Consider the following 27,070-nt stretch of genomic DNA (forward strand, 5'->3'; position numbering starts at 1 on the left):
GCGGCAGAGATGTTGCAAATCCATATTCCACAGAAAGGTTATACCGTAAAATTTACATTTTCCATAAAGTATAAGAAGCCACCATTTTCTGTAATCCCACAGCAGCAAGGAAATGGTGGTACAGAAGAAAACGACCCTATCAGACACATTTCATCATGCCTGCTATCCATCGCTATCTCCTTTCCCCAGCATGATTATCCTATATCTTCCTTCTCTCTCCCCCCCCCCCGACCTAGAAATATGCTAATTTTTAGATAAAAAAAAATAAACTGGTTATCGAGCAAAATAAAAATAAAAATGGTTAGTACCGATTAGGCCACTAAGGTATCTCTCAGCAAACGTTTTCTGGTTTAAAGAAAAGGCTACTAAAATTATAGCATGGATGCCTCTAGCACACAGTGATGCATGTATTTCTTGGCGAAGGCACAATAGAAAAGCTGTATCCTAGAAGTAGACGACATAAACATGGAGCAGGGATCCTGCAGTGGTCAGTATGGTGTTTTTATTTCATGCTGAAATTGCCATATCTTCGATGCACATTCGTGTCATCAAACCCATTTAAGCTAACTACAACCATTTTCCATTTTTGTACTGCTTCAGGCTTTATTACGTGGGTTGTTGTATGTGTATGTGTGTGTTTTTACACTTCAGGCAAATATGTGTATTGGCATATTGGATTTAGGCACGCATCTCCCTTGTAAATAATGCCACTTCGCATTTTGGTTTGGGATGCTACTTTCCTTGAAGATATTGCATAAGAAAAAGAAGCTCTTGCATAGAAATGTGGAGAAAAAATAAGATACAGATCATATAGATATGGGTGGAACGGTATAGGCAATAAGTATACCATATGGGTGTTCATTCAGGCTAATGATGTAGTAAGGACTGTAAGTTTTCAAGTTCTATTGCATACAACACCTGGGTGTTAAACTGGTCCTAATTTTATGGATTGTTAATTTCCCGAAAAGGATTCACCACAGCTATTCTTGAATATTGTAGCTACTGTTTTCTATTTGTGTGCTACTTTTAATTTAAGGATTTTTTTTATTTAAAAAAATACAATTGAAGATTTCTGTGTACAAGCTGCTATTAAATTTGATGAAATCTATGATCAGCTACACAATAGGAACCTATTAAGGCTGTGTAATGTTCTAATTGGTAATATTTAATAGGGGGACATGGAAAAGCTATTGCGTATGTTGGTCATTTGTTTTTTTGAAAAAAGCCATAACTTGGTAGGAAAAGTTTTGTAATATATCTTGAACCAGATTAAATTTGCTTATACCTGCAATTATGTACAGTAACAACAACGCACCGACCGTTTTAAGTGCTTCCATCCTTTTTAAAATCCAAAGGAAATTGTATCTAGGTAACACTGCCACCTATTGTTTAAATCTTATAGCAACACCGTTGCAGTTTCTAGAGCTCATCTTTGGAAATATGCTTAAGAGATGCTTAAAATGCCATGTTATCTTTGCTTAGTTTTTAAGGGTAGGGAAGTATTAAGAAATGAGATATAAATTAATGCTGACAACAATATAACCTGTTAAAACCATTGCAATATGATCAACGTTTTATGCAGTGTTGATTGTGAGCATAATCACATGTGACGTATTAAATAAAGATGTGCTCAAAGTCAGAATTTAAACTTTTTGCAGCATAAGCATAACAGGTGTCTAAACTCAAATTTCCATTGTTTCTAAGTGTAAGAAACCCAAATATACCCAAGTTGTCTTTCTTTCTTTCTTTTTCTTTCTTTCTCTCTCTCTCTCTCTCTCTCTCTCTCTCTCACACACACACACACACTATCCAGTTTTGTAGTAAAAGGTTAATCAGATACAGGTTTAAATTATGCACTGCGGCCGTCAATCCTATCCAACTCCAAAGAGTTCCATTAAGTTCAAGGCCATTAATATCCAGCAAGATAATATTTGGGCCTGTACATTAATAAGAAAACATTTTAAATAAATGTACAATTACTTTAGCACAAGCTGTAAATGGCAAAGGATGGAAAACAAAATTTCCTGTTAGTTGCAAGGAAGTCAAACAAAAATTCAACATGTCTATGTAAATACAAAACACATGTGATAATACATCAGCTCGGAAAAAAATTTTTCAGAGCAAATAGGAACCTGCATACAACTATAGAAAGTACTATCAAAACTAAGCATAAGAAAATGGAAAACTACTTACATTACTTGGAAGCCAAATTGCACTGAAATATTTGTTCAGTGACATTTTGGTGTCTGCTTCATAACTAAGGGAAGCAGATATGTATTTCACATTGCCAGTTTTACATGCTAGACCTTCAAAAGGGTCGGAAGCCTGCTTTGGAGTTTAGAGGGGGGATGCTAATTTATATTTATTCTTAAACTGTTCAGACCTAAATGTAGCTACATTTCAAAGATAATCGTATAGAATATTAGGAAAACAGAGTCTTGAGACAGCACTAGAGTTCAGTTTAAATAGGAAAAAACATTCCAATTTAAAGATGGTTATAGTACTATAAAAACCTTTACCAATATATAAATAGTTGAATTACTAATACTGGGTTTTAAATCAGACTCATTCCTAGCTTTTAGAGGATGACTGTGAAAGTTTTGACTGGCATGCATCAAAATAACACACACACACACAGAGATATATATATATATATGTATTCCATGACACTTTAATTATTTTGCTGCTACAGAAAGTTACCTATCAAGCCATTCTCACAGAAGCAACCCGATAGTCAAGCGATTATAGTTTCAATACAACAAACAAGCCAGTAGCAAGCTTCAAACCTGTTGGCATTACAAAAGCAACTGATATATAGTATTTCCTTCTCGGTGCAGTATCATTTTCTCTGTGCTGTAATTCCTAGGTTTCCATTGCACTGATGTTGAAATTGAAGAGGAATGAGAAGCTGAAATGTATAAAACCTAGAAAAAGAATTTTGCACACAACTTTATCCTTAAACCAGTTAAGTCGTATCCCTCGAACAATCTGTGAGAAGATGTCAGTTGTAATACTTCCAAATCAGTCCAAACAAAGTCTCTTTAATTTTGATGAAGCTTACTTGAAAGCCAGTACATTTAGGCTCACATCCTAAATTGTCTGCATATCTGATCAGTGCAAGGTTTTATTAAGTCAATGAGAAAAACCTAGATTGTATTCAGATATCATTGCATGTTTATGTATTTTAAATATGTATAATTTTGCATTCACATATGCAATTGATTCCGTTATTTTACCACAGATTGGTGGATTTTAACTACCAATAACTAGGACACAACTAATTCAGATTAAGGCCTTGAAATCTAAAAAATTAAAGAACTGTGATGCATTCAGTCAGGTTGTGGTGGAGCATAACACTTGTTGGATTTTGAAAAGCACCTGTGAACCCTCATTTGCTAAAACCAACAAAACTTATTTCACCATAGAAAAGTTCTAATACTTGGCTTTCTGTTGTACTCCCCATTTCTTACAGGTGACATGCAGAATTTAACTAGACATTTAAACCTTTTGAAACACAATTGTGAACCAAGGAGCCAAGGCAAGAGACAGTAAACTGAAAAAAATAATAGTTTGAAGCTTGCTAAAAGGACCCTTGAATGTAACTCATGAGGTGGAAACTCACAATTTAGTATGTGAGAAATTAATAAATTTCCCTCTTTCTAAAAATACATACATTCCAATTTGGAAGAAAGAGGACATTAAGATTTCAGAAGCTGGACATCTAATTAGTGGATCTCATTCTGGCATACAGTTCAAGGCAATTCAAGAAAGATAAATTTGTGCATATTAATAGTAAAGAGCACACTTGTTAGCAGGGCTTGTATGCTAGCAAGGGTAGCAAAATCTAGCAAAAGTACAATTTTACAAAAGCAGAAGAGGGATGGAAAATAATGCCTCTGAGATGAGCTGCCCTTGAGAACAGATACTACGTTCAAATGCATTTTAAAATGCATAGGAAATATGGTTATACTCCAATAGCTAACATCATCATTACTTTTATATCTTAGCTTTACTAGATCATTGCTTTAAATGAGCATCACAAAAGCAATGGAGCTTTCGTCTCCACATTACATTTTCTTGATAATCATTTTCAATTTCCCCCCCTCCTTTCCATGTCATCATTTTAATGTAAATCTTTTTCTTTTCAATAAAATGAAATGATTAAGTAATCCTGCTTTTTGCATGATTAAAGATGACAGATAGGCTTGGCTGGATAAAAATCAAGGCTCCTTGCAGAATCTGTGCACCTCACATGTCAGAATCCTTCCAGTTTGCTTAGCACTAATGACAGGACAGGGCGGGGGGAATTACCATGTCCACAAAGTGTCTAGAAAGAATAACAAGCTACCAAGGACCTACCTTATATTATCTACAGCTTCAGATAAATAGTTCCTTTAAATCATTTTCTGTAATTAACCATCAATGAATTGTTTTGACAGAACATTAACAGATCAGTGACTACTGCAGGGCTGTTTAATAGCATCCTATACAGCACCCGGAGAAAAGCAATATAGGAAGAATATTGAACATAAAACACCAAAGAGCTTAAACTGTGTTTTTCTTCATCAAAATTCAATAGCTAAATATGATTTGATTTTAAAAAACAGGGAGAAAGGGAAGATAGACTTGTGGTGTTTATCCATGTTTATTTCCTTTTAACAACCCTATATTAAATATGCATTCCCTATGTGCAATATGCATTCATCCTTTTGGGACTCAGACATGTAAAGGGAAATTACAGTTCAGTACATACATACATACCACTATTGTCTCTAGACCCAAAACAATGCTAACAAGTCCATCTCTGACCTCCTGATAACCAGCCTCTTGTAATTAATTCAGCATGTCATTGAAACTATCTGTTAAAAATCTTCCTTCCTTCCTTCCTTCCTTCCTTCCTTCCTTCCTTCCTGTAAACATTCCTGAAGCTAAGGTATCTTGTTGTTGTTGCTGCTGCAGCAGCAGCAGCAGAGAACAGCCATTAATCTGCTATCACATACTTGGGTTTGCAAAAAGCACCACCTCCCTATGCATTTTGCCAGATCAGACCATAAATACCACAACATTCCCTGGCCTAAGTTTTGTAGACATCTGTATCATGGTAGCACTGCATTTCTCTTCTTTGACAGATGAAATTACTATTCTTTGATTATTATTTTTTTACTGGCCCCCCCTTCCCTTCCCCCTTTTCTGATTATGTTCTGGATGGCAAAATTTGGGCCACAAAATGCTAATTTCTAACCTAACACCATGACAGCAATCACAGCCATCACAAGGATGGAATAAAGAGAGCAATCTAACATCCAGGGATATGAATTTCTGATCAGTGGCTGGCAGACTGCCGTGAAAGCTTACAGTAATCCCATTGGACAGCTCGGGTTGATGAAGCCTGGGAACAGGCAGCCACAATGTAGGGTAGTTCACAATTGCAAGCATTTGTCCATAATTTAAAGCTATATGAGAAGTGGAGAGTATTCATCTGAACAACAAGCTGTAATTTAACTAGAGTAACATTTACATAGTTTTTAACCCATTATGTCCTTTTGTCACACTGAAATTTCCTTCTTTAAATGTGTGTGTATGTGTGCACAAACACACACAACCGCGCACACACATTCTCTATATTAAATGCACATATCTGAGAAACATCTAGAAAGCCCAGTTATCACTTAGGCATATTAAATTTCATTGTGTAATTTCACAAAAATCAATGTTGTGTTATAAAGTATAAAGAGCCTTAATCATGAAATATCTTTCTTGCATTAACAATGCAGTGAAGTCAATGGGGTTTTCCACTGCATAAGCAAATATTACTTAGGAGTTAATTCTGACACCTTTACTTACAATGGATAGTATTTTATTGTAGGCTATGCACAAGTCGAGTACTCACCGAAATTAAATCCAGAGCTTTGCAATTCTAGTGGATGCTATTATACTGGATACGTTGCTACAAACTCATTTTGACGGATACAGAGAGGTGGATGGTATAAGCAGGAGCATTAGTCATTGACTTCTATGGCAAATTGGTCCCAATTCCACTTGATGTAAGTAAGCAGCTGGCCATTTGAGGCTTAAACATATCAACATATGAACCCACCTGATTCTGGTTAGGCTATATTGATCCAGCTAGCCCCGTATTGGCAATGCTTCTCTAAGGAGGCATGCGGAACTGTTTCCCCAAATGTCTTCCTGAGATCCCACTTTAACTGAAGATGCAAGGAATTGAAGCTGAGGCCTCCTTCATGCAATACTACAGTTCTTCTCAAGGATGCACTAGACATCCTTGGCTGGTTCAGAGAGATTAGTAAAGGTAAAGGGACCCCTGACCATTAGGTCCAGTCATGGCCGACTCTGGGGTTATGGCACTCATCTCGCTTTATTGGCTGAGGGAGCCGGCGTACAGCTTCCGGGTCATGTGGCCAGCATGACTAAGCCACTTCTGGTGAACCAGAGCAGTGCACGGAAACACCGTTTACCTTCCCGCTGGAGCGGTACCTATTTATCTACTTGCACTTTGATGTGCTTTCAAACTACTAGGTTGGCAGGAGGAGGGACCGAGCAATGGGTGCTCAGCCCGTCGCGGGGATTCAAACTGCCGACCTTCTGATCAGCAAGTCCTAGGCTCTGTGGTTTAACCCACAGTGCCACCCGCGTCCTGACTAAATGGATGGCGAATACTGTGAAATATTTCTTCTTGCAATCCAAGTATTCACTTTGATTGCACAAAGAATTCCAGGGGTTTCTGGATAAGGTAGGGCCCTCTGCTAAGAAGGCCTTCTGCATTAACCTCCCAGAAGGTGGACAGCTCTGCAAAGAGCTCCACCCACCCTTGACGTGAACAATGAAGGTGACAAGTACAGAAGGCCCATGTATGCTCTGGGTCAGGGAAGCCTTGTTTGAACACTGTGGCTTGAATCCTAAGATAAATTAACTTAAGGAAGTTTACAAAATACATGTTCCCCAAACCCGCTTTTTTTCTTAGAATGCTCTTCTGAGGACCAGGAGACTGTGGTCCATGAACTTCCTTCTTTGAACTTATTTAAAGTTGAAATCCTATATACTTAAATGGAAGGGAGAGCCATTGAGGTCAGTGGGGCTTAATTCTGAGTGCGTGCGCACACAGAGAGAGAGAGAGAGAGAGGATTGCACTTTAAGTTAACTTCTTTTAGAACAGGCATAGGCAAACTTGGCCCTCCAGATGTTTTGAGACTACAATTCCTATCATCCCTGACCACTGGTCCTATAACTAGGCATCATGGGAGTTGTAGGCCAAAAACATCTAGAGGGCCGAGATTGCCTATACTTGTTCAGTGCTATTTGGGGCGGTCCCTCTTTGAGTGAATTTATTATTTCGGTCACAGACCAGTTCCAGCCCACATACAATATCAAGGAAGTCATAAAACATGATAGGGATACATTTGAATTTGCAATTAGGTATAACAGGGACAATACAGATATAGCAACAGTTAAAAAATATATAAATTAAAACTTAGCGGTCCCTCTTTCTTTTAGGAAGACCTTCTGCCCACCAGTGATCATTTCTGGAGACCACAGGTGGCTGCAGAGGCGCAAGATGGATGGGTAACTTTCTAAGGATCCAACCAAACCTTTTTTTAAAAAAAAAAAAAATCTACAAAAGGAGGGCAGGGAACATTTTCTATAGCACTATGTGAAGTAATTTGTATTAGAGAACTCACCAAAATGCAAGCAGTCACATTAAAGATATTGCTTGTAATCAATAGTTTCTCCCTACTGATTTCAAGCATGTTTTAGCATTTTAACTTTTGTATGTTTTAAAGTAGGGTAGTATTTTTTTTTAATGATCTTATTGTTTAATCTTCTTGTAAACTGCTTTGAGACTTTTTTTTAAGCAATCAAGCAGTGTGTGAATTCTATTACATAAATAAATAAATAATGAGAACAAATATTCAAGAAAAGTAGACAAAATATATATCGCTATTAGATACACACATACTTATATTCTGAGGACTGAAGGAAGCTCTCGCATTAAATGATAAAAATTGGTTCTTATTATTTTCAGTTTGAAAACCATGGCATTTATGGAAAGTACAGCCATTAGAATCTATTCTTTTTAAAAACAAACAAACTCCATTACCAGTTATAAGAAAGAAACTGCAGTTTGTTAAGTACATACTAAATTATGTACTCCAAAAATCCCTACCAAAATTCTTTCTACAAGCTTTCAGCGGAACCAGGCTTTTAATACTGCAGGTGGACTTCCTCACATTGCATCTTCACCACACTTTCAGTCCAGTCCATCTAATTTGAACTGTAGGCAGCTTCATTCTGTATTCTGTTAAGAATGATGTGGATGCTAAAGGAATGTTAAATTATACAACCTGGTGGAAATGTTCAGCCTGGCATACAAATGCATAATATATACAAATGTATGGACTTTGCCAGACCATCCAATTCTTCAAACTGTGAATTCATCATAAGGCAAAGGTGTGGAACCTGTGACTCTCCAAGTACAATGTTACCTCGGGTTACATACGCTTCAGGTTACATACGCTTCAGGTTACAGACTCCGCTAACCCAGAAATATTACCTCGGGTTAAGAACTTTGCTTCAGGATGAGAACAGAAATCGTGCTCCGGCGGCACAGCAGCACGAGGAGGCCCTAATAGCTAAAGTGGTGCTTCAGATTAAGAACAGTTTCAGGTTAAGAACAGACCTCCAGAATGAATTGAGTACTTAACCTGAGGTACCCCTGTATTGTTGGACTGTAACTTCTGCAATCCTGGCCTTTGGCCATCCTGGCTACAGCTGATGGGAGCAGGTTCCCCATCTTTGACATAAGGTCAAGAAGGACCACAAGATACACATAGTGCCCACATACCAGCAGATTTTTTAAGGTGTCAAATTTAATATGGCATTTATTATATGAGCCTTATGCACTTTTCTTTCACCGCTGTCACTTGCATTGTATGGAATCCAGTGCCTCAAGAAGTTGTGGTGTGCATTAGATAAAAATGCGCACAGGATAACTTAGCAATAACTGTTAGACGTGATACTAAAATGTGCACCACATTCAGAAGAAGCCTCTCTCCAAAAAATAAAAATAGAAGGCAGGCATAAAAGCTTGAAGCAGTTACAACAGCATCAGAATAAAAACAGCAACATATACTGGGCTAGATGGTCTGTTTCCACAAGTCAAATTATTTTGCTGTTATGGTCAAAGTCATCTGTTGAGATCCTTGCTTGATTCAAGCGGACTATGGACAAATTTCTTTCTCATCTACTCTATGTACAGTGGTACCTCTAGCTGTGGACACGATCCATTTTCGGGGTGCCGTTCGCAACTAGAGCGGCGCTTCTGCGCAAGTGCAGAGTGTGATAGAGCACTTCTGTACATGTGCAAAGCACCTAGAACGCTTCTTCGCATGCATAAAGCATGCAGAAAACTTCTGTGTGTGCGCATGCAGCAAAACCCAGAAGTATACACTTCTTCTGGTTTGCCGCGTTCACAACCCAAAAAGCTGCAACATGAAGCAAAAGCAACAGGCGGTATGACTGTATGTTGTCTTTCATTTGCTTAGTAGCATTATCATTTAATAGAAGGATAAGGACTGAGAATGTGTTGAATGAAGTTGCCTGTTATGCAGCCACGTACTGGAACAGGAGTAAAAGAAAGATGTCATTTTGGAGGAATATGTGTTGCGTGTCGAGGTCCCCAGGTCCACCCCAAATAACTCACACATCACACAGAAATTTTTGTTTAAGATTTTTGGCATAATTTTGGCCACAACTTTATTAAAATACAAATTTGTGAGTGCTTGCATAGGCATTGGTTGCGACTATCTGCCCCCACCATGGGGAACAGACTTACATTCCGCACGATGCGAAAGTCAGAATGGGGGAATACACTTGGGGGTTACGCGGAGCAGGGAACCTGCCCTCACCCCAAAGGTGCGACTATCTGCCCCCACCATGGGGGGCAGACTGACATTCTGCACGATGTGAAAGTCAGAAAGGGGGAATACACTTGGGGGTTACGCGGAGCAGGGAACCTGCCCTCACCCCAAAGGTGCGACTATCTGCCCCCACCATGGGAGGCAGACTGACATTCCGCACGATGCAAAAGTCAGAAAGGGGGAATACACTTGGGGGTTACGCGGAGCAGGGAACCTGCCCTCACCCCAAATGCAACCAGGAGCTCATTGCTATGGCCCGAGCCCCCTTGACAGAGTGGACAAGCAATAGTTAGCTCCCATTTCCTTTAACGGAATCCCTTGCAGCAGCAGCATTAGAGGGGCAGGCACAGCCAATCCATGCCCCTCAACCAACCAAACCATAAACCAATGCCTAACCGCGAACCTTACAAGTTGTGACGATTTGCTACGCAGTAGGCAAAAACCAAATGGCCCCAGCCAATCAGCCAGATGGACAAAATTCCTACCAGGCCCCCGCTCCAAAGCAGACGACCCCATGACAGGCATAGCAAGGTCAAAGCGAACAACCCTAATTCTAGGGAGGGAGGGACAGGCAATCCAATGCATGGGCGAAAAGAGGAAACCCTAGCCTCGTGCAAGGAGTTTTAGTATTTCTGGCTGTCAATCAATAAATGGCAACATTAACTTCTTCCCAACAACAAGGGAAGCCCCATTCGCATCAGTGGCCAACGATCAATTAGCCAGCCCTCCAACGTTGGAGTGTCCTGGAGGCCCCCACCGCAACACGTGCTCTCCATGAAGGAGAACACGCTTTGGCAAAGTCCAAGTAGTATGAGAGTTCAAATGTAGGTGTCAATCCAGTGTTTCCCAGTCTGCTTTTGCTCTTATAACTGGCCATCGACCGGGAAGGGGAAGGTGCATAACCAGATCAATATGACTTTAGTGGCTTCTTGCGTTTCAGTTTTAGCCCCTGTGCCTGAATTATGCCATCTTTTCACCCTTCTGTTTTGAATAGAAAGAGAAATGGGAGAGATATTTATTGTTCTGGTTATAGACAGTGTTCCTTTCTACCCTCTTTTGAGTCTACCTACCAACTATCATCAGTCAGATGCCCACACCCCTGATCCAATCTTCGCTATATGAGAGATGTTCCTCTTACGATACAGTGTCTAAATTGTATTGGGCCTTGTGCTCTATATTAGGCAAGAAGGCAGAAAGCAATACATTAAGCACAGGCTGCCCTGCAAATCAACAGGATGTGCTGGTTATTTTTATTTTTCATTTAAAGAGTGTTTGTTGTTACCTTCTATTCACATATTTTTCAGAAACACAGGCAAACCACTATGCTTGCTGGCATGCAACATTTTTGCAGGCCCCATTGGAAGCTTCTGAATAGACAAACCGTGATTTGGTAGTTTTATCGTACATTCCTAAGGTCTCAAGCAGTTCCTATTAAGGGCAAAGTAAATTGCATATTACTTATGTAATGACTTGTCCTGTTCTATGTTTTTGTTAGCAGTATTTTATTGAAAGATTAAGTGTTATTTTCCATTACATTCTTAAAAATCCTTCTGCCTCTCTCTTTGTAATTCTCTAGCATTCCTGACATGAAAACAAAAGAAAATATCCAAGAACAGGATGAGCTCAGACAAGAGAGAGAAAAGAAAAACAGCAGAAAACTTGCCGCATTTTAAAGAGGAAATGCAATTTACTATCTACGCAGTTGAGGATTCATAAAAAGCCGGGCTATCATGTCTGACTAGGGCGGACAGGGAATATATATATAAGGGAATATATAAGGACAGTGGAAGCGCAGCCTTTCAGATGTTTTGTTGCACTCCAACTCCCATCATTCCTGACCATTGACTATGCTGGCTGGGGCTGATGGGAGTTGTAGTCCAACAACATCTGGAGGACCACAGGTTCCCATCCTTAGACCTAGGGCAGTTTAGACTTCCAGAAGAATTATATAGTGAAGCTTTGCCTGGATTTTAGCATTTCAGTGTGCAAGACAGAATAGTATGTTTTAATCTCTCACCTAAGTTCCATGCCTATGAAGTGAATAGGGGTTTTTGTGGTGGGGGAGGGGAGTTATCCCTCACTTACAGATCTATGGAGACATTCTACTGTTCATATATTCTGACCCAAATATAAGAAGAATGCTGAATGGGCATTCTTAGTCTCAGGACCAGTTTTGGACTACAACTCCAATCATCCCTTACTATTGATTATGCCTGCTGGGGGTGATGGAAGTTGTAATCTGGCATACAGCAACCTGAACATAGCTTATTGTTGTTATAAGACCTTTAACCTGATTTTATATTCTACAACTCCAAATAATTCAGGACCATCCTAAAAACATTCTAAAATAAAAATTAGAAACAAGTATCCGAGCTCTTCAAAAATGAAGTGTACTTCACTGGTATAGAGACACATGATACCCAAAATAGTAATTTTATTGTGTAACCTATAACCATATAAAATCATATAGCAAAATTTAAATATCATTAAAATGTGAAAGGAAAAAGTAAGGAAAAAATGGGAAGTACAGTTATTCATTTGTTTAATTCATGAAATTTATACTCTGATTGTAAAAACCTCACAGCGGTTTACAAAAGGATAAAACAATAAGATCAAGCCATATTCTAAAACATATAAAAGTTAAAATACAAAACATATTAAAGTTAACATCAATATTAAAATGTTGCACAATAACCTGAAAATATAGTGACGATTACAACCATCTTATGTCTTGTTTTCAAGTAGTCTAACAATATGTTATACTACTAACAATATGCCTGGTGTGCTTTGGTCCATGTGGTCACGAAGAGTCGGACATGACTAAACGACTAAACAACAACAACAATATGTTGCATTCAGACTTTGTATGATGAGCTTTATTTAAAATTGAACTTGCCCAGATGTGGCAAGGATAGATTTCAACCCAAGCCTCATAGACCAATTTACAGTGAAAATCATTCTTTTATTCAGATAAATATAACATGGTGGCAATACAAGGAGCAAGAATTGAGATAATGAGTAGGGTTTCTCAGCACCTTCTGTCTACAGATATAAAGAGGGTCAAACAGAGGTGCAGGTGGGGACTGGGGGGGGGCATTTGCCCTAGGCATCAAGCTCAAAGGGGAGCCCCAATCATTTAGACGCCTTTACTTTTTTGCATTTGATAAATTTTGCAACATGTTTTAACACACATTGGACCAAAATGTGACATACACTCACCTTAGAGTAGTACATTTAAGCAAATAGATGTGCTCTAAAGCAGTTTTTTCTGATATAGATTTTGTCACATGACAGAGTTAAAATGTTCATTAAAATTATATTGGTTCTGATGGCAGAATATTAGACCATGATAAATGTACCCTTGCAGATCAGCTAATTATACCCATAAACCACTCACTCTTTCTTGGTGCCTTATGATGTTTTTGTGCGCCATTTTCTTTTGTATGTTAATTCTAGCTAGGGACCTTAAAAACTGCAAATGGCATAGGCCTGTCTGGACAAAGCCTGTCCTGTCACAAAACCCTCCCTGTAAAACATGTAGAATTCACATGATAATTCACAGGACTTACTAAACGAAACAAAAAATGAAATTGATCAAGTCTGTTGGTCTTCATTCTTTCTTTAGAGTCATGATGTCCACCAATCATGTTACCAGCTCCCTATGACAGTAAAATTCAGAAATGTATAGTGTTTCTTTAAAACATGTGTCCATGTTTTACAGATGTGACTTATATGCCACACAGTTTGCATGCATGTAAATGGGTTTCAGTGTCAGCAACTTGATAAATAGGATAGATGTTATTACTACCCACCTGAAACTATTCTCTAATATGGAGTCTTCTGATTCGGAGCTCATTCTCTACACACATGTTTTCATCATCATCGAGGCAAAGGGAGGAATTCAGTACAGCCGTACCTCTGTTTATGTAACCCTCTGATTATGTAAACTTTGGGATGCACGCATAGCAAACCCAGAAGTATTTTACTGGGTTTTTGCCATGCGCACATGCACAGAAGTGGTCCTCAGGTTGTGGAAACCTCCGGATCCGACCGGACCTCTGGAACAGATCCTGTCTGCAACCGGAGGAACCACTGTATAATGCCAAGATTGCTTTGTCATTGTAATCATTTCTTCCTGCTCCTCCCCAAACACTGTTCTGAGGGTTCCGCTGACCCCCTAGAGCAGCCTTTCTCAACTTGTGGGTCCCCAGATGTTGTTGAACTACAACTACCATCACCCCTAGCTAGCAAGGCCAGAGCTCATGGATGATGGGAGTTGTAATCCAACTATTGTATTTTAGTGTGTTATTGTATTTTAGTGTTTTGTTGGAAGCTGCCCAGAGTGGCTGGGGAAACCCAGCCAGATGGGCGAGGTATAAATAAATTTATTATTATTATTATTATTATTATTATTATTATTACTATTATTATTATTAAGATTTGGGGACCCGCAGGTTGAGAACCACTGCCCTAGAGTCAACTGAGGAGCATGCGGGGGGGGGGGGGAGAAGATAGCCCCAGGAACCAGGCAGAGGGCCTTCTTGGTGGTGGCGCCCGCCCTGTGGAACGCCCTCCCATCAGGTGTCAACAAACAACTATCCGACTTTTAGAAGACATCTAAAGGCAGCTCTGTTTAGGGAAGTTGTTAATGTTTGATGTTTTATTCTGTTTTTAACCTGTTGGAATTATTATTATTATTATTATTATTATTATTATTATTAGTGCTACTGGAAGCCCTTGTGTGGATTTCCACTAGTGGGACCTGTTAGTGGAATCTGATCCCAAATATTTAAAAAAAAAAGTGTGTTTCTTCACAAAATACTGAACACTTCATTACTGGAAAATCTGAAAATTATTTATTAACAATTAAGCTGCAAAAGGCTTGTGTGAAATATTATCTCCCTATAGCATTTATAGGGGAAACAATAGCATTTAGAAGTCATTTGCAAAATCCCACATCGCTTCCCTGAGGAAGCCATGCAAGTTTGCTGCTGAAAAACAATAAATCAAGAAAGACTCTGCTTGTTTAATGGTAACTAATTATGCCTTTTTATCAAGCCTTAGTCGCACTCAGAGGTCAGGATGGTGGTACAACTCCTAGGTAAAATAATTATACCTATGCCCAATTATCTGCAACAGTATCACACTCATCTATGACTATATTTGTTTTAAATTATCCCAAATCTCAAACTAATGCCAACAATTAATGCTTTAAAAATATACAGAATATACAGCAGGTAAGCAATAAGATTAAATACTGACATCTAATGAAGTAGGTGGGGAAGTATCAAGCAATCATTCACAAAAATTGAAAAAGTATTCTGAATGGAACTCAGGTGCAAGGAGAAAGTATTACAATGCACTGGAACTATACAGGTGAAATTCCCACATTACTTTCTTTTTGCACACCTGTCCATGTGTGAAAATCCATTAATTTTGTAATAAGGGAATGATTACAGCAGAGTATTTTAATTTTTTTTAGCCTTGCAACCAGGAAGCTTAAAAACCATTTACCTTCCAAGTATAAACATGGCTTTATTTTGGTATTATAGAGGAGGGCTGGGATACGTATTATATAGACCATATTATGTAGTCCATGGGCATGGACTGCCCATAGCTCGCTGATGTTCTATAAATTTACAGAGCAAACAGAGCACATGCAGGATCTCTTAACAGTGAAGACATAAACAAATCTGTACTAAGTAGCCTTGAGTATGCATTCTTGCATGAAGACATCAGAAGAGCCTTGATAGATCAGGCCAAGATACTCTGTTAGAATACCCAGCAACTTCCAGTGCTACGTGAAGGTGGCCAATGCTCCATTTTCCTTCCCTCTCATGTCACAGTATATAACATAGTAGAACAGCAGTCTGCTAAATTGTTCAGTCATCATTACATCCAACACAGAATTCCACTCATGCAATAGACTTCCCCATTCCTCTCCTCTTCCTGAGGGCCTTCCAATAAGCCTCAGAGGGTCCCAAAATCCTGTAGAGCAGATTTTGAGGGAGACACAGGGGACTGTAGGGGAATGGAGAGGAAGGAGAAGTCCTGTTATCCTTATTTATACATACATACATACATACATACATACATACATACTCCACCCATTTGGCTGGGTTTCCCCAGCCACTCTAGGTAGCTCCCAACAGAATAATAATAAAGCAATAAAACATCAAACAGGGATGCCATCAAATGTCTCCAAAAGTCAGATAGTTGTTTATTTCCTTGACATCTGATGGGAGGACCTTCCACAGGGCAGGCACCACTACCGAGAAGGTCCTCTGCCTTGGTTCCCTGCAAGGCTGGCCCAAGACATTGTAGTGACTGAGGCAAACCACTAAATGGTGTCCTCCCTACCAGGGAATGAAGATGTATATCAAGAACGAGAGGAATAAAGCTGAGTTCAGTTATGATGGAGGGCAAGACAGAAGTGTTTTAAATAAGCAATTACAAATAAATAACACATAATTAGAAAAGGCAACATATACTCTTCTTTTTTAAAAAACACACACAGATGTTTATTATTTTCATACTATTTTTATTATTTTCATTTTTAACACAGAGAGTTGGAGAGCAGTAGGTTAGATCTTTCTAAATGTGCCCTATTGATGAAGATGGTTTTTTATTTGCTTGTAGGTTTCCCAGAGTATCATCCCAGCAAGTCTATCCAGAGATTCCCAATTGTGACTGGTATTTTTAATAGCCTGTTTGTTTGCATGCATGGTTGGTGAGTACAATATGCACTTGTTTCTAGCCGAAATTCTTTCTCAAACGGTTTGCCGTAGCCCAGCAAGAATCCATGATGTAATGCAGAAAATCGATACTGCTTTTAATTGGCTATTATCTTACGGTTAATAGTGCTCAGTTTCCACCATTTTCCTATTTTTGGCAAATGGGAACATACTGTAAAATAATTACTGGCAATGCTGCAAGGCCATTTACTGAAAAGTGAAACCTAGGAAGCCGCCTTATGCCAAGTCAGATCATTGGTCTATTTAATATCCTCACCAACCAGCAGGAGCTGTCCAAGGTTTCAGACGAGGGCCTTGGCCACACCAACCTACAGGTTGAAGGGATTCAACCTCCTGTATTTAAAGCATCAGTGTAGGCTGGTCCATTAGGGAAGAAAATAGAATTAGTTGGCTCTGTCTGCCATTGGCTGTGGCTTCACATCTCATTAATCTCTCTGCCTTCTACCCTACCAATCGGAATGGCACCATCAGGGCTTTTTTCAGCTGGAGCTTGCCAGAACCTCTCAAGTGTGCATCATTGCCATTCTATGAGCACAAGCGAGGCATTCATGTTGAGTTCCAGCACTTTTTCTAGAAAAACAGCACTGGGAACCACCCACCATCACAGCAAAGTATGTACACTCATAACTCAGGTTGAAGTAGCTTTGGGTTAAGCATTTTCGAGTTGCGCTCCGTGGCGACCCGGAAGTAATGGAGTGCGTTACTTCCGGGTTTCGCTGCTTGTGCATGCACAGTCTCTCAAAATGATGTCACGCGCATGCACAGAAGTGGTGAATCACAACCCACGCACACACAGACTCGTGGACGCAGGTTGCGTTCACCTCAGGATGCAAACAGGGCTCCGGAATGGATCCCATTCGCATCCAGAGGTACCACTGTAATCTGCCACTGAAGTACAGCCTTCCCCCCCGCTTTTTGGGGGGAAAAAAGCTTTCCAGAACACAACTATTTTCTGTGCCATTTTGGGGCAAACCACAAGTTGGATACTGGGAATGGCCCAGTCAGGGGTGGAGGTAGGGGTGTGTGGTGGGTGTGGTTCACCCCGGGTATCACCACTGAGGGGATTGACAAAATGCCAGGCGGCACTCACCGTGGGGCCTGCAGCACGCTCGAGCATGCATTTCTCCTGGGAGAGACACAGTGGCTTGGGCGGGGGTGGAGGCAGGCTCCGCCCGCTGCCTCTCCCCCAGCTGAAGGGCAGCTGAGTGGGAGGAGGCAGGCAGACTCCAGAGCCCCCGTGGTGTGCCCTGCCCTCGCCCCACCCCTATGGGTGGCTTCCTCCGCCGCTGGGCCTAGTCGCTTAATTGCCCTGATTACATCTCTGCTTATGAATCCAAGCTAGTCATTTCTGAGGGTGAATGCTTTCTGTCCATCTATGTCCGAATGTCCCATAGCTCAGCAAACCTTTGAGGATGCCAAAGAGGATGTTTCTTTGTCTTTGTTAAGGTGAATTGCTTCCTGAAAGTTTCCTTTTCTGACTAATGGACATGAGTGAAAGACGTTTTCTTCCTCTCGCCGAGCCTTCAAGTTAGTGCCTTTAGCCTGTTCTGTGTCAGGACTATATTTCAAATTCCTGGGTGCCTCTGGACACATCATCAAGTAGCAGAGTTGTGAGTGGTGAGTTTTTGGATTTCAGCACCAGCAAAGAGAGCTGCTGTCTCCTTGGTAGGTTCAAACGACTTTTCAGCACTTGGCTGGCACAAACTAATGGCCCCACATTGGCAGTTAGCCATAAAAAGGAGCATTACTGCACTGTCACTGTGGATTCCAATATTTTGAAGCCCACGCAGCAAAGGAGCAAAACCAGAAGAGAGAAACGTAAATAATCAGCCATGTAAAATGAAGCATCGTAGGACTAACCTGCTCACAGTGTCCTCCCACTTTAAACGAAACAGGAAAAATATCCATTGACATCCAACTCCACTTTAAATAGTACCATGAAGACGTGCATGTTTTTAAACCGTTCTCTAGCATTGTCCGAATGTTATTGTACATTATTATAAACAAAATACAAGAAGGTCACAGCTGACTAAATTCCTATCAATTATAAACTTTAAAAAAAAATGCACATTTAATACAGATTTCTGACTTTTCTATACGGAGCATTTTTCCTTTAAAGAAAAATGGTTTATACAGTTCACTTCCTGCCGTAATCAAGGCCTTTCTAACCTGATATCTGAAGGTTCTGCTTCAGTGAATAATTCAGTAGGGTTAGTGAAACTGTGGCAGCAAAGAAAGTGCTAATCTTAGATGGAAGCTGTGAGGGATATTAAGAAACAATTGCAAAAAGTGACATATTTAATAGAGAAAGATTACTCTGTGCTACATCTATTTAATTTGAAATGAATAAATTTTGCCAGTATTTTATGAGATGCAGTCTGCAAATTATGTGAAACTTCATAGTGTCACTGAAGTCTAAGGGAAAGAATAAAAGGTGTCCTCTCCGCCTCCCCTTTCCCCCATTTTATGAGCATTGTGATTTTTGAGGACTTTTCAGCCTTTTCAAAAAAGAATTTTCTATGGAAGAGAAGGACCATTCACTGCAGGACTTTATTAATTTGAATTAAGGAGGAGGAGGAGGGGGAAAAGGTGATAGCACAAAAAGATAAATAACAAGAGGCAATAAAAGGATCTTATGTAATGAGACTTTTTGAAATGACTGAATTCCTCCCTTAGACTGTGACTGAGTGGGGCCGGATAGGTTCTCAATCTTTCAGGGGAAATTTAGCTGATCTAGCCAAGACAAGCCTGGAAGTGTGAGGGAACACAAGGGTGAAAAATGATAAGGGGCAGTTTGGGGCTTTAATCACAGGAAGGAGATTCTTAAAACCAGCCCAGTTCTGATGGAAATCATTTATTTTACTGTTCATGAATAAGCCCAAGCAGAGTGTGTTGTGGCAGTGATAGTACTAAGGACAGAATGCTTTAAAAGGTATCTTCTGAAATAATAATATTAAAATAAAAAAATGAGATGCGGAATCTTATAAAATAGATGATAATGGTAATAATAATAATAATAATAATAATATACAAAATGGTTCATGTCATCAAAATCACTAATTTTCACAAGTCACAATTAAAAAGTTGCAAAGGTGGTTTAGGCTGCAATTCACTTACATAGGAGCAAGCCACATTGAGCTCAATGGAACTTCTCAATGGAACTGCTAAGACAACTTTCGCCAAAGTCTTAGTTATATTACACAAAAAAGCTACATGGATTTGCCATATGCTGAGCAGTGATGCACTTACTATTTGTAGTTTATGGAGCCTTTTTTCATGTACAAAATGCAATGCTGTTTATTCTCTTGAAACTGCCAATATCACATTGCCATTATAGATACAGTATATATGGAGCAACTGTATTTGGAATACTTTGTACAGTTCTGGTAAATGAACCTTCCAAAGGATATTGCAGAACTGTGAAATGTTCAGAAAAGAGCACCCAAGATGATTAAGGGTTTGGAGCGACGTAGGGAGTTGCCTTTTGCTATGTAAGATCTTTGGTTCGAGGCCAGATTGGGATGGCCAATCATCATGCTCTGGCAGATGATCTCAGTGGTCAAGGTCCAGATGATCTCAGGGTCCAGGCAGTCCCTAAAGCAATCTGGACCCAAGTTGTTCAAGGCTTTGCAAATCAGTACAGTGGTACCTCTGGTTGAGAATGGGATCTGTTCCGGAGCCCCGTTCACAACCTGAACGGAACACAACCCGTGTCTGCGCGTCTGCGCATGTGTGGGTCATGATTCACTGCTTCTGCACATGTACGTGAAGTCATTTTGCATGTCTGCGCATGCACGAGTGGCGAAACCTGGAAGTAACCCTTTCCGGTACTTCCGGGTCAGCGCGGGACGCAACCTGAAAAGACGTAACCTGAACCAAACGTAACAAAAGGTATAGCTATACAAGGATTTGACCTCATAGTAGATGGACAGCCAATGCAAATCTTTTCATAATGGTGCCACATGTTGCTGACCATGTGCTCCTATCAGCAGTCTGACTGCCACATTCTGCACCTGTTGGAGCTTCCAAACCAGGTGCACATACAGTGTGTTGCTGTTATACAACACTGAGGTTACCAATGCATGGACTGCAGTGACCAGGCTATCTCTGTCCAGGAATGGCCATAGCTGGTGAAAGGCACTTCTAGCCATGGAGGACACTTTGGCCTCTAGTGACAGACATGTTTCTAGGAACACCACCATCCTGCTCCTTCAGAGGGAGTTAAGTCCATCCAGAACAGGTAACTTGGCTATCTCCCACACAAGGTTTCCACCCACCCAAAGAGTCTTCATCAAAATCACACATAGTTCATTGGCTCCCATCCAGTCAACCATTCAGACACTGATCCAGAGCTTTCACAGCCTCTCCTGAGCCAGATGCTATGGAAAAATAACATGTTTTGTCCCATTCCCTCTTGTGGGAGCAAATCCCATCATTTAACTATGAACTGCATGAGTTCTTGTGCTATGAGAGAGAGAGACTACAACAACCAGCACCCTGGCCCATATTGGATTGGGGTGATGAGAGTCGGAGTCCAACAATATCTGGAGGATCACAGGTCCGCCAGTCGCTGTTCTAGGTGGCCTCTGCAAAATCAAAGACTTCTAAAAGAGACTTCAGGACTGTAATGCTGAGATGTGTGATCCATGATTTAGATTAGTTACCTGGCATCTGTGCCATCAATAAGTGCTGCAGTTATCTGTTTGGATTCTGGTATTCATCCTGAGCAGAGCTCATCATTCTTGTTGTGCCACCCACTATTGCATCTTATTGTTCACTTCCCCCCTTCTATTATGTTTCACATTCAAATGCACATGCACTTGAATCTCTCTAAAGCTAATAGTAAAAAATGTATGTGCACCTTGGGATGAATATATTATGTATAGAGTACCCATGACAATCACATTTTAAGCTGCTTGTATGGCCTACACCAGGCTTATTGGTAAGGCACTTAGTTACAGCGTGCGATTCTTGGGTTCACAAACAGATTGCTGCTTTTCTGACTTGTCATTCTGTACGGGACTTAGGTGAGCCTTGTGAGATTTTACACCTATTTCAAATGCACTCTCCGCTTTGAGTATGTCAGCAGCAGCTTGGAAACTGCCACTGCTTTCTTTAAGTGTAAATGAAGCTGAACTTAAAGCAAAAGGAAAGAAAATTGAAGACTGCATGTTCTAAAATAGAGGAGAGCCATTCCAAATTCAAAACCTGCTTCAGACATCATTACAATTGCCATACAAAGTTTGATGGACTAAAGTAGACACATGCAGCTCAGGACCCACCAAGCAAAACACAATTCACCCACCCTGCAATGTTGTATACCAACCCACTGGGGGTTCAGTCAGCTTTCTCTGTTTGCTACTTGCTTGAGACCACTTGGGAAGTGGGGGGAGAAATTTTCCATTAATGGAAAGACCATAATGCACCAGTGGTGTGGTCTGTTTTAGCCTGGATTGCGGAAGTGAGCCACAAATTGTGCAAGTTTGTCCTGAAGTGAACTGATGGCTGAGTTCTTTTACTGGAATTTAATTACCAACTTCGGAGTAATAATGTTACTTGTTCTCTTTTCTTTGAAACTGGCTGTCCAATTTCCAAATACCATCCCTTTAACTGGTGACATTGACCAACTAAAACAAGACCACCCCTGATTCTGACTGTCGATGAAGTTCTGATTATTTTCACCCAGTCCTTTGCGAGTCTCACCCCCATCTCTGTTATGCTTGGTAATTCTGCACTGTCAGTCTCTTATCTGCTATGCGTGCTTCCTTTCGCTTTGCATACAATCAGCATTTCCTATGTCTCCAACCCTTCCCCACCCCCACCATTGCTGCATACTCCAAAAATACGTCACTTACTCAATTCCCCTGAAGTTCATTCTTTTGTAAGGTTGTTGTTGTTTCGAAACACGAGGTGTTCTGAATTGACTGCCAGTAGGAAGATAGGAAATTGCCTTACACCGAGTCAGTCTATTGGTGCATGTAGCTCACTGACTGGCAGCCACTCTCCACAGAGGCCTGTTCTCACTGAAAAATTGAAATTACTATTGTCACTAATGGACTTGTCTCCTTCAAAAGAACACTCCTCCATGTTTTTGGATGCACATGTCTAGGAGAAATAATGTGTGAACCAGCAGTGCACAGATTCAGTCAGCAGCCATTTCTGATTCTGATGTTGAGGACGAATGCTACCATGATTGTAAAAATAGTGACTAGAAGTTATCAATGTACTAGAGGCTCACAATAAATGTTTGTCAGTCAAAGGAAGGCCATGTGTGCCATTGCTCGTGTGAGTAGAACATACAGATGGGGGAGAAATTTGATTCAGTTCAAATTTAAATGTGAACCTAACTAATTCACACTTTCTGAAACTACTGAAACACATCCTTCGAAAGTTGCACTTCACTGAATTTTGCAATGCAGTTCTCCAAATAATGTGTACAAAAAATGTATACACTGGGGTAAAGTGTGTGTTAAAATGAATGTGTTGGTGAAAATAACATTTAAAAAAGCATTATATATGGGGAAATAGCATTGCAAAAATGTGTATGTTAGGCAAATTTGCAACCAAAGATGAGAAACTGGGTGGGGTGGGGGAAATACGTCAGCTTTATAAGGTCCCCGGTTTAATCCCAGGCATTTCTAGGTAAGACTGGGAAAAGCCACTGTCTAAACCCTGGAGAGTCAGTGTTAGATACAGAGCTGGATGGACCAATGGACTGCTTCATTATAAAGCAGCTTCCAATGTTTCTACATGTATGAGAACTTGTTCTTTTCTTTTAAAGCCTTTTGAGGGAGTCATTTCACAGGGCCCCTTTCTTTCGCTTGTACAGTTCTTATGAATAATCTGAGCCGCATGCTCCAAGCCCCAATACGTCCATGTTAGCAGCTGGTCAATGCCGGGCTCATTCTTCACTTAGTATCTCCAGCCCCTCAATTGTCATTAAATAAATATCCACACAAGGAAGATGGGGCTCTATTCTGCTGAGGGATGTGCAGTGCTGATGACAAGTAGAGCCCCTGGCCAGATGTATAAATGTATGTTCTGTTTTGGCATAGTTATATAGGGGATTTGATCATGAAGCTTCCAGGCACATATCTATATCCCTTAGATTGCTGTCACATTTCAGACAGAAAGACAAAGGGCTTTTCATTGAGAGAGAAATCTCATAGTCAAAGGATCTAAGCTGTTAGAAAGATTTATAAATGAAATCGAAAGTCTTCATTTGAACCTGGAAACAAATTGGAAGCAAATGTTATTTCAAAGCACAGGTATCAAGATCTTTTGCCAATATGCAAACTTGAACGGTAACCCCGTGGAGTTCAAGCAATTCATTCAAAGAAGGCAAATATAGGTACATAGGAAGCTGCTTAGGTTAATTGTCCCTCGGGCACAGTATTGCCTGGTCCAGCCTCCTCCAGCTTGCTGTCTGCAGATGATGTGGACTTCCAACTCCCATCAGCCTCAGCCAACATGGACAGTGGATAGGAATGATGGGACCTGTAGTTTAACCCAGGGAGGCTGGTCTTAACCCACACAGGCGGCAGCCTTATCTTACCCCCTGAGATGCCAATAATTGAACCTGGCACCATGTGCTGTGCCTCTGAGATATGATCCCACTATTTAGAATATTGTCATAATCACCATCATTTTATTTGTAGTAGTAGTAGAAGAAGAAGAAGAAGAAGTAGTTTTATTTATACCCTGCCCTCCCCGGCCAGTGCCAGGCTGACACCTGGCTGACACCTGAAACAAAATTTCAGTAAAAACATAATAAGAAAAAAGAAAAAGAACAATTTAAAATGCAGGTTAAAATGCAATTTAAAATGCAGCCTCATTTTAAAAGTCAAAATCATAAAGGGGAGGGAAACATAAGGGTCAGACTGAGTCCAATCCAAACCAAAGGCCAGGAGGAACAGCTCTGTCTTGCAGGCCCTGCGGAAAGATGTCAAATCCCGCAGGCCCCTAGTCTCTTTTGACAGAGTGTTCCAACAAGTTGGGGCCAGTACTAAAAAGGCCCTGGCCCTAGTTAAGACCAACCTAACCACCTTGTGACTTGGGACTCCCAAAATGTTCTCATTTGTGGACCTTAAGGTCCTCCGCTGGGCATACCAGGAGAGGCGGTCCTGTAAGTACATGGGTTCTAGGCAGCATAGAGCCGTATGTCACCTTTCCATGGTTAAAGCCATGCTCAAGGCGGCTGACAACATGAAAAGGTTTACATAATTACAAACAGAACAAAAGTAGTCATAAAGAATGAATAAAACACGTCAAAAAGCACACAACCAACCTGAACTATTTCGACAGAAGTCTGTAATATGTAAAAATACAGATACAAAAAATTCATATCAATAGCAGCAGCAATCCACCCTAAACAACACCCCAACTCAAGAGTCTGTTCAGCAGGCTCAGCTTTTGTAGCTGGAGTCAGTCTGGGCCCCTCCCACCCAGACCAGGTGGGGGAAAGGCCATTAAAACAAGGAGTAGGTCTTCCAGGAAATATAACTATTTGCATCTGGAATGGTAAATACCATGCATGTAGAGAAATGTATTAACTATAGTCTTATGTGCTCTGAGGGGAAGAGGAAGAACACTCCAGAAATTCAAAAAGGTCCAAGTCACTTCTGGCTGTATAAAAGGCAAAATAATAATAATATTTTTTAAAATAATATTTTTTATTATTTATACCTTGCCCATCTGACTGGGTTTCCCCAGCCACTCTGCATACAGTTTGAATTTAACAGAAACACACTACTATGGCTTTTCCATAGCCTTCTGTAAGGAGAAAGAGTAACCAATTTTTTAGTCCAAAAAATGTTTAGCTCAGATGTGTGCTAAACATATCCTTTGGTGTGCAGATGATCTCAAAAACGACATATTGCACTGTTCTGTAATGCAACAGGTGCCGCAGTGTGAGATAAATGTTAGAAAACAGGATAGAAACACAAGCTTTATCGTCAGGAAAACTTAGGCAATATTCCCACATCTAAGTGTACCCTTAGACAGAGCCTGTGCTGTTCGACTAGCAGCAGTGTTAATTCCTTCCTAGCAACCTGAGATTCACAGCAACTGCAACAACTAACCTTTACAATACTAAGAATGTGTTGCACTACTATTCAGGGAGAGTTCTTATGTTACTGCAGTAGGACAGTTGATGCTACAGTATCATTTTTTCCGTTGCTGCCAAGTACAGTGGTACCTCAGGTTACATACGCTTCAGGTTACAGCCTCCACTAACCCAGAAATATTACCTCAGGTTAAGAACTTTGCTTCAGGGTGAGAACAGAAATTGTGCTCCGGTGGCGCAGCAGCAGGAGGAGGCCCCATTAGCTAAAGTGGTGCTTCAGGTTAAGAACAGTTTCAGGTTAAGAACGGACCTCCGGAACGAATTAAGTACTTAACCTGAGGTACCACTGTAATGTGAGAAGGACAGTCTCAATGGAGTAGGAAGTCACTTTGTGGCTTCTCCCAGCATCAAACCAATTTCCCAGTGGTCGATGCTGGCATAGAGAGGGGCCGTACTCTGTCCACATCAAGGCTAGAACAAATGAAGTAGAATGAGTAGAATGTGTGCTTTTATTTAAAATCATTCTCTGGGTTGTTTGTGGGGCACAGGAATTTGTCCCCCCCCCCAATATAGTCCGGCCCCCCACAAGGTCTGAGGGACAGTGGACCGGCCCCCTGCTGAAAAAGTTTGCTGATCCCTGAGCTAGGGTGATACTCAACTAAATTTTACTCGGAGTAGGCCCATTGAAATGAACAAATGTCATTAGGTCCAGTAACTTTAATATGTCTAGTCTGAGTAACACTTACACACACAACAATGTTTGTCCAATGAAAATAGGGACATCCTATTCCTAATAATAATAATAATAATAATAATAATAATAATAATATATCCCGCTCATCTGACTGAGTTGCCCCAGCTACTCTGGACAGCTTCCAACATATATAAGAACATAATAAAACATTGAACATTAAGAAAACTTCCCTATACAGGGCTACCTTCAGATGGCTCAGGGATTGCATAACTCCATACACTCCAACATTTCTCAGATGAAAATAGAGGCGTCCTAAGGAAAACCAGGACATTCTGGGATCAAATCAGAAACAGAGATGGCTTCTGTAAATCCAGGACTGTCCCTAGAAAATAGGGATACTGGTGGGGGGGGTGTCTTGCACTTAATTGAATATCACCCACGCTTTTCTATTTGTGGATGTTTCTATGGATGTAAGTGTGTGCATTTGTGTGCCCCGGGCACACCAACACACAACCATTCAGTGGTGCAATTGTGCAATCGAAAAACTGAACAGTTTCTAGGAACAGTTTTACTATACGATGAGCTGTTTGTCTAAAAACAAACAAACTTCAAAGAGGTTACA

General features: G+C 40.4%; 1 long non-coding RNA gene across 1 annotated transcript in view; it reads left to right on the forward strand.

Annotated features, from left to right (window-relative positions):
- The first annotated feature begins 219 nt into the window (after nt 1-219).
- LOC310682571 overlaps nt 220-27,070 on the forward strand; it is a 49,118-nt gene continuing 22,267 nt past the window's right edge. The window contains exon 1 of the long non-coding RNA XR_014514007.1: nt 220-487. This is a non-coding gene — a long non-coding RNA (uncharacterized lncRNA). The remainder of the gene's footprint in view (nt 488-27,070) is intronic.

Source organism: Podarcis tiliguerta (assembly GCF_965153285.1).
Source record: "Podarcis tiliguerta genome assembly, chromosome: 7".
NCBI lineage: Eukaryota > Metazoa > Chordata > Lepidosauria > Squamata > Lacertidae > Podarcis > Podarcis tiliguerta.